The 7,532-nt window shown below is 42.2% G+C and overlaps 1 non-coding gene across 1 annotated transcript; it reads right to left on the bottom strand.

Annotated features, from left to right (window-relative positions):
- Positions 1–553: 553 nt before the first annotated feature.
- Positions 554–659, bottom strand: LOC145056039 (small nucleolar RNA R71). The gene has a single exon (XR_013685580.1). It is a non-coding gene; the product is annotated as a small nucleolar RNA R71 (small nucleolar RNA).
- Between the last annotated feature and the right edge of the window lie 6,873 nt (positions 660–7,532).

Raw genomic sequence — 7,532 nt, 5'->3', positions numbered from 1 at the left:
AAACTTTTCATAAAAAGAAGGACAAGAGCGTAGGAGAATCAAGCAACATTCTGAAAAACGAAAGTACATTCAAAAGCTTTGAGCAAACTCCTAACAAAAAGGAAGTTGGTTACGAGCCCAAAACAAAAACAGAAAAAAGTAGCGAACCCAAAAGCGATCCCAAAAGCAACATAATGGACATTGTTGACATGACGATGAAGGCATACAAGAAAAAAATACAAGAGGACGCCGGTCTAGGACTTGTGCAACCCGCAATTCCTGCTACTGTTACCTTCGTGCTTAAGGGACACATCTTTTCCGTGCTAAAGGATATCCCATTTTCCGGAAAAGATCATGAAGACGCATACAAGCACCTCGATGAGGTCAATGACATTGCTGACTATTTCAATATTCCAAATGTACCACGAGAGACTGTCTTGTTAAGAATGATTTCGGTTACCTTCAAGGGAGTAGCAAAAGATTAGCTAAAGGCACTTCCCCAAGAACAATCACCACTTGGGCACAGATGCATGAAGAATTCCTCCAACAATTTTGCCCACCATCCAAGGTTGCTAAACTTAAAAAAAAATAACTAATTTTGAGCAACAAGTGGGGGAGTCTTTATATGAGGCGTGTGAGCGATATAAAGGGTTAATAAGAAATTGTCCCCAAAATGATCTAAATGAGCAACAAGAAGTCTCGATCTTCAACGATGGGGTGAACGTAACGACAAGGCAACTCCTTGATTCTCAAGGACCTTCAACAAAGAAAAATCCCGCTGAAATTAAGGAACTAATCGAAGACTTTTCAAAGCATCACGGTAATATCACAACCCTCGTAATGATGGAGCTATGGGGATTGGAAATGGTGTTTTGGAAGACATGGTGGCGATATTGGTAATGTTAAGTATCATGGATAGAAGAATGACGAAGATGGACCAGTCCATACACACAATATATGTGGGTTGTGAAAATTATAATGGGCCACATTTGACAAAAGATTGCCATTTGGATGAAAACGGGAATAGGAAAGCTTAGGTATACTACTCTAGTGGAGACCTCTATAATGAAGATTGGAGAAAGTCGAAGAAAGAGTGGTTGTCGTATGAGGAATACAAGAAGCAAAAGGAAGAGAAATATAGGCAAACCGGTCAGGGCTGTTACTAAAAGTAACAACCACAACCCGAGAAAAAAGTGGACTTAGAGTCAATGCTTCATAGATTCATGGAAGCTTCTGAAAAAAGTCACGATGCGGCTGATGCTATCATGAGAATTTATCAAGCATCCATTAAAATTATTGAAGCTCAACTCAGACAATCAACTACATTAGTTAATGAGCGTTTACCTCCTAAAAATCCTTATAATAAACCACAACCACATGTCATGGCCATAACTATTGAAGAAGACACTATTTCTGAGTTCTTGGAGGCCTTAGAAGAAGAAACAAAGTAGCCCGAAGCACAGCCAAAGCGGACGAAAATCAGAGAAAAAATTGTTGCTGAAACACCGTCAACACGACATGAGGATTCAATCCTCACGATGTGGTCTCAGTCTGGGCAGAAAAATCTTTCTGGTGCTCAAACTTATCAACCTCCTTTACCATTTCCTTCTAGATCCAAAGTTCACTCATTAGAACAAGAACATAAGAAGTTTATGCAGCAAGTCCAGGGTATTCCGAGCAATACTCCTTTTATTGAATCCTTAGCCAAGGTTCCCGAATATGCCAAATTTCTTCAAGATTTACTCAACACTCTCCAACAACTAAAGAAGACCTCCAAGGTAGTTCTTAGTGAGCAAAGTTCCATGGTTATTATGGAGGGGATACCAAGGAAAATGGGAGATCCTTGACACCTTACACTTCCATGTGAATTCAGAAATAACATGAAGAGATATGCTTTAGCCGATTATGGAGCAAGTATAAATTTGATGTCATATTCGTTCTACCAAAAGCTCCACCTTCCAAAATTGAAGGCTACTAGGATGACAATTCATATGGCTAATCGTTCGGTGACTTATCCTCGAGGCATAATTGAGGACATATTGGTAAAAACTGGAAAATTATTTTTCCAATCGACTTTGTGGTGCTAGATATGAAGGAGGATAAAGATGTCCTGATAATCCTTGGACACCCTTTACTTAATACCACACGATCCTTGGTGGATATTTGCGAGTCAAAGCTTACATTATGAGTGGGAAATGAGGATATGACTTTTGGATTTGAAGATGGATTCAAGAAGGATATTGCTAAAAATGAAGTATTCTTTACGGACAGGAACAAGTGTAGAAACACCCCTCAATGTCAGACATCCATCTCATCGCAGAAATCGGATCCTAAGTCCCATCAAACTATGGTGGCTTTGTGTTGCTGAACTCTCGGTACAGCAACGAGTCACCCCCCTATAGCCTGGCAGCAGCAACAGCTGGGTGGCTGCAGCAGCAGCCGCCTCGGTAACAGTAGCATATCGCTCATCAAACGTCTCAATCAAGGTGGTCTTTATAGACCCAAACATCTCCGGGATGGCCTCTCGGATAGCTGCGGCCACCTCCTCATGAATCATCATGCGAATCTCATCATCGCTAACTCCACTGCTCTCAGGGTTGTGGCGTGTACCCACCATGATGTCTCTTAAACACAACATAAAATAATCAGAGACTCACTCAAGTATACTCACACTCGATCGCTCACCCCTACTTGTTCCTTAGCATCCTAAGGATTCTTACTTGGACTGCTCACCGATCCGGTGCTTCCAGTAGTACGGACCCAATACTACCTTCCACACTGCGTCTGTATTCACCCCCAATCCTCCTCCTATGATCCCCGATCGCAAGTACTCTATATCTCACCGAACATAGACTACTCTCTTAGTAGACCTCTCATAAGTTCTTCTCTGCTACATACTCGCACTCAAAGCAAATCACAGGTAGCAGTAACTCCTAGGTTAAGGCATCACAAATCGGGCCACTCTAATCCTAAAATATGAAATACCTAGCCTACTCTCTAGCATGCATATTATATCTCATAATATCTCATAAATATCTCATCACACAGAAAGTAAGGGTATTTTGGGAAATCACCGTTCGGGCTCTGGCTGATTGTACACACTACTCTTTCTCGTTTTTCTACTAGAAACTCTTACTCGTTTAAAAAAATCATTTCTCTTAAAAAATTTTCTCAAATCCTCAGTTTGAGTCCAGACATACCTAAAGGTGCATCCGAATCCCTCAAACCAAGGCTTTGATACCAACTTGTAACGATGTAAATTTTCAAACCAAATTTTTCATTTTTCCAAACACAATAAAACACATGTCACGTTTCTCCAAAAACCTCAAGTATCAAATATCAATACATTTTTCAAAAATCGTTTAATTACGAATCCAGGATCCAAAGTAAATATAACTCCAGCTCAGATGTGTGTGTACAATCAAGTCGGTGCCTTCTCGCGATCCTCGGAAGTACATGAAACACATAACACATAACATGGTAAGCACGAAGCTTAGTAAGTTCCCCAAAATACCACATACAACACTTTATCCACTCGAGGATAAAACTCTATAAGAGCCTCCGGTCTATGTGTCTCAATGGGACCCTCCAGTCCCATGGCTCGTTGGACCCTCTGGTCTGGTCTCACAGCTCGTTGGACCCTCCGATCCGGTCTTGGTAACACATAATATATATATATATATATATATATATATATATATATATATATATATATCACACAAGCAAATGCACAACTCAAGTAAGCACATAAGACCCTCTGGTCACACATAATTACCACTTTAGGTAAAGTATAGTGAGAAGACTCACCTCGTAAGCTAGCAAGTAAAAGTCTCGTACTCGGAATCCTCGATTTAGCCCCCACCTACCAAATAGGATAATTATCTCTAATTAATACCCTACTTGAACTCAAATACACTAAAAGTTGTTCTCTCTTTCACTCTAACCCTAGGAATGGGTAAAATACCATTTTAACCCTCCTTGATCTCCATTGCTCCATTTGACCAAACCTTAAAGTCCACAGAAGTCAAAATCGAGTCAACAGCCCCAGTTTACCTGACTTGTCGAGTGCACTCGTGTGACTCATTGAGTCCCAATGTTCCTTAATAGTCTCTTGAAAGACCAGCTCGTCGAGTTAAACCCTAACTCTTCGAGCTATCGCATGGTCCAGCTCATCGGGACAAACCCTAACCGACTCGTCGAGTTGGCTCATCCACTCGGTGACTCCATTCAGACTCAATTGTATTCAGACGATTTCAAGGCAAAAAACTCCCTCACACTCTAGATCTAAGCTCTCAAGGCTTGAATATCACACAAAGCCACGAGCTTTACGTTCATGCATGGCACTTTAGGGCTAGAAATGCCAATAACATGCTTGAGAAGGAGTTTCTCATTCAAGGAGCTAACATGGTTGAATAAAGCAGGGGACTTTTGACTCAAGGGACCTCACAAGATCCATATCTGATGTCGAACTCTAAAAAGATGTTCAAAGCCTTCAAAGTCCCCAAATAAAATAGAAATGAAGCCGTAACTCTCATATCATGAGATCTACTCATACTAATGGAAAAGATACGAACTTTATACCTTAAACAAAAGCTCCTTGATGTTTAGCAGCAGATCTAACAGCCTCTTCACTATCCTTGCTTGAAATCCTCCTCCTCTCTACCAAAAATGCACCAAAGTTCTCAAATAATGGCTCAATACTCTCTCAAAAGCTCAAGGGGTGATTAGGGTTTCTCTCAGTGAAGGGAAGCAGATGGAGAGCCGCAAATGAGGCTATAAGTGTCCTTATATAGGCCCCAAACCCGGGAATTTTGGGTTTCCTCTCCCAGCGCCTACTCGGCGAGTCGACTCTCGGACTCGTCGAGTAGATCATTAATCCCACTTGGCCACACCCGACTCTACTCGGCGAGTTGTAGCACCAACTCGTCGAGTTGCTCAATAAACCTTAAAAATAAATAAGCAAATAATATACTTGAGAATCCGGATGTTACACTTTGACTAGTCTGACCAAGAAAAATGTGACTTTTCGGTGGGGTCCAGATCAGCAGTTGGCCTTCGAGACTTTGAGATAGAAATTGCGCAAGGCCTCATTTCTGGCGTTACTCAAGGGATTAGATGATTTTGTGGTATATTTTGATGCTTCTATCTCGAGTTTGGTGGTTGTCCTTATGCAGAGGGGACACGTGATTGCTCACGTCTCGAGGCAGCTGAAGCCTCATGAGGCGAATTACCCCACTCATGACTTGGAATTGGGGAAGTGGTATTTTCCCTCAATATTTTGAGGAATTACTTATATAGGGTCCGATGCACCATTTTCACTGATCATAAGAGTTTGAAGTATTTGATATATCAACCAAACTTGAATATGCGGCAGAGGAGGTGGTTAGGCATGGTAAAAGATTATGATTGCGAGATTTTGTATCATCCTGGGAAGACCAATGTGGTGGTCGATGCTTTGAGCAGTAAGGAGGCAAGTGCTCCAATCCGATATGTTTGCTTGAGAATGACGATTACCTCATTAATGATGGATATGATCAAGTGGGCACAGGTAGAAGGATTGAAATAGGAGAATTGGAAGACTGAGCAGATTAGGAGACAGATTCCATTGTTTGTCAGAGACAGCCTGGGATTATTGACTCAGTGTGGTACGGTTTGGGTTCTATCATTTGGGGGAGTGAGGCAAAAGATTTTTGAGGAGACACATAAGTCCAACTTTTTTATCCATCCAGGGGCCACGAAGATGTACCGAAACCTGAGATTGAGCTACTGGTGGCCCTGCATGAAGCGGTAAGTTGCTTGGTTTGTTGAGCGATGTTTGACCTATAGGAAGGTCAAAGCCGAGCATCAGAGGCCTCACGGCAAGATTTAGCCGTTACCCATTCCTATGTGGAAATGGGAGGAGATCACCACATATTTTATCACAAAATTAGCTAGGACGGTGCGGGGTGTTGACTCTATTTGGGTTATTACGGATAGGCTGACCAAGAATGCGCACTTTATCTCAATTATTGAGAGTATATCCGTTGAGAAATTAGCGAATATTTTATGCTCGAGAGGTGGTAGTCAGAAACGGAGTGCCAATATATGTAGTCCCATACCGTGATGTTCGGTTCACCTTAGGTTCTGGAGGAAGTTTCATGAGGAATTAGGTACTCAGTTGCATTTCAGTACAACTTACCACCCCCAGACCGATGGGTAGAGCGAGCGGATGATCCAGACGCTCGAGGATATGCTTCGGCCATCCGTTCTAGACTTCGGAGGGATTTGGGATACTTACCTCCTACTAGCAGAGTTTTCCTTCAACAAAAATTATCATGCTAGTATTGATCGACCACCATTCGAGATGTTGTATGGAAGGAGATGTATGACTCCAGTTTGTTAGGGGGAGAATGGCCATCAAGTCATGGGAAGCACCGAAGTGGTGCTTAAGACCACTGATCTGATTCAGCAAGTGTGTGACGGGTTGTGAGTCGCGCAGAGTCAACATAAAAGCTATGTTGACCAACGTCGTCCGGATCTCGAGTTTCAGGTGGGGGATTTCGTACCGCTGAAGGTGTCGCCCTAGAAGAGTGTCATCCACTTTCGGAAGAGGGGCAATTTAGGACCCCAATTCATTGGTCCATTCAGGATCTCTTCCTGAGTTGGCAAGGTTATGTATCGGTTGGATCTCCCTGATGAGCTGAGTCAGATCCATAACACATTTCACATGTCTTAGCTACGGAAGTGTGTATCATATGAGGTTGCAGTTATTTCATTGGATGATATTCAGGTGGATGAGAGCCTAAACTATTTTGGGAAGCCCATTGCAGTTATGGATGAAAAAACTAAAGCTCTTTGAAATAAAGTGGTGAAGCTGGTAAAGGTGTAATGGCAACACCGGAGGGGCTCCAAATGGACTTGGGAGCCGGAGGACGAGATGAGAGAGCATTACCCAGACTTATTCGCATCATCAAACTTCAAGGACCAAGTCTAATCCGAGTGGGGCGGTTGTAACGATCGAAGTTCAGGTATTTATTCATTTCCACCTAGAATTAAATTTTGTTGCATAAAGGGTCCCTACATACGTTGGGCATACATATGTGTACGCTTAGCGTACTAGGGAGGGCTGATCACGGGTGTGTACCACGTACGCGGGGCGTACATGGCTGAAGACCAAAACCCTAATTTCAGGGCAAGGACCCTATTTAAATGTTCTTAATCCATTTGGACCTTACCCTAACCAGCCTCCATTACTTTCAGACATCCCTAAAACCCTAAATCCTTTGTGATTATTCTTAAGCTTGAAATTGCCTCAAATACCTCCTTTTTGGTGAGCTAGCAAGGAGAAGGAATTGGAAGCAATCCTTGAATGCGGGAAAAGCTTTTGGATTTTGCATTTGGAGCATCTTGGGAAGCTTGTGGAGGTAAAAAGATCATACCTTGCTCTTGTTTATGATTAGTTGAGTTAGGGTTAGGTTTTGAGTCCTTTCTTGGTCCATCAATCTTCTCTTGTGAGTTTGGACAACTGCATAGGTTAAGGGTGTTAGTTCTGTTGGGTTTTGTATAGTACAACA

Source organism: Lactuca serriola, chromosome 5 (genome assembly GCF_051521515.1).
Source record: "Lactuca serriola cultivar US96UC23 chromosome 5, Lser_US96UC23_V15, whole genome shotgun sequence".
Taxonomy (NCBI): Eukaryota; Viridiplantae; Streptophyta; class Magnoliopsida; order Asterales; family Asteraceae; genus Lactuca; species Lactuca serriola.
The sequence above is the reverse complement of the archived record's forward strand: the minus strand, read 5'-3'. Positions and strand labels throughout refer to the sequence as shown.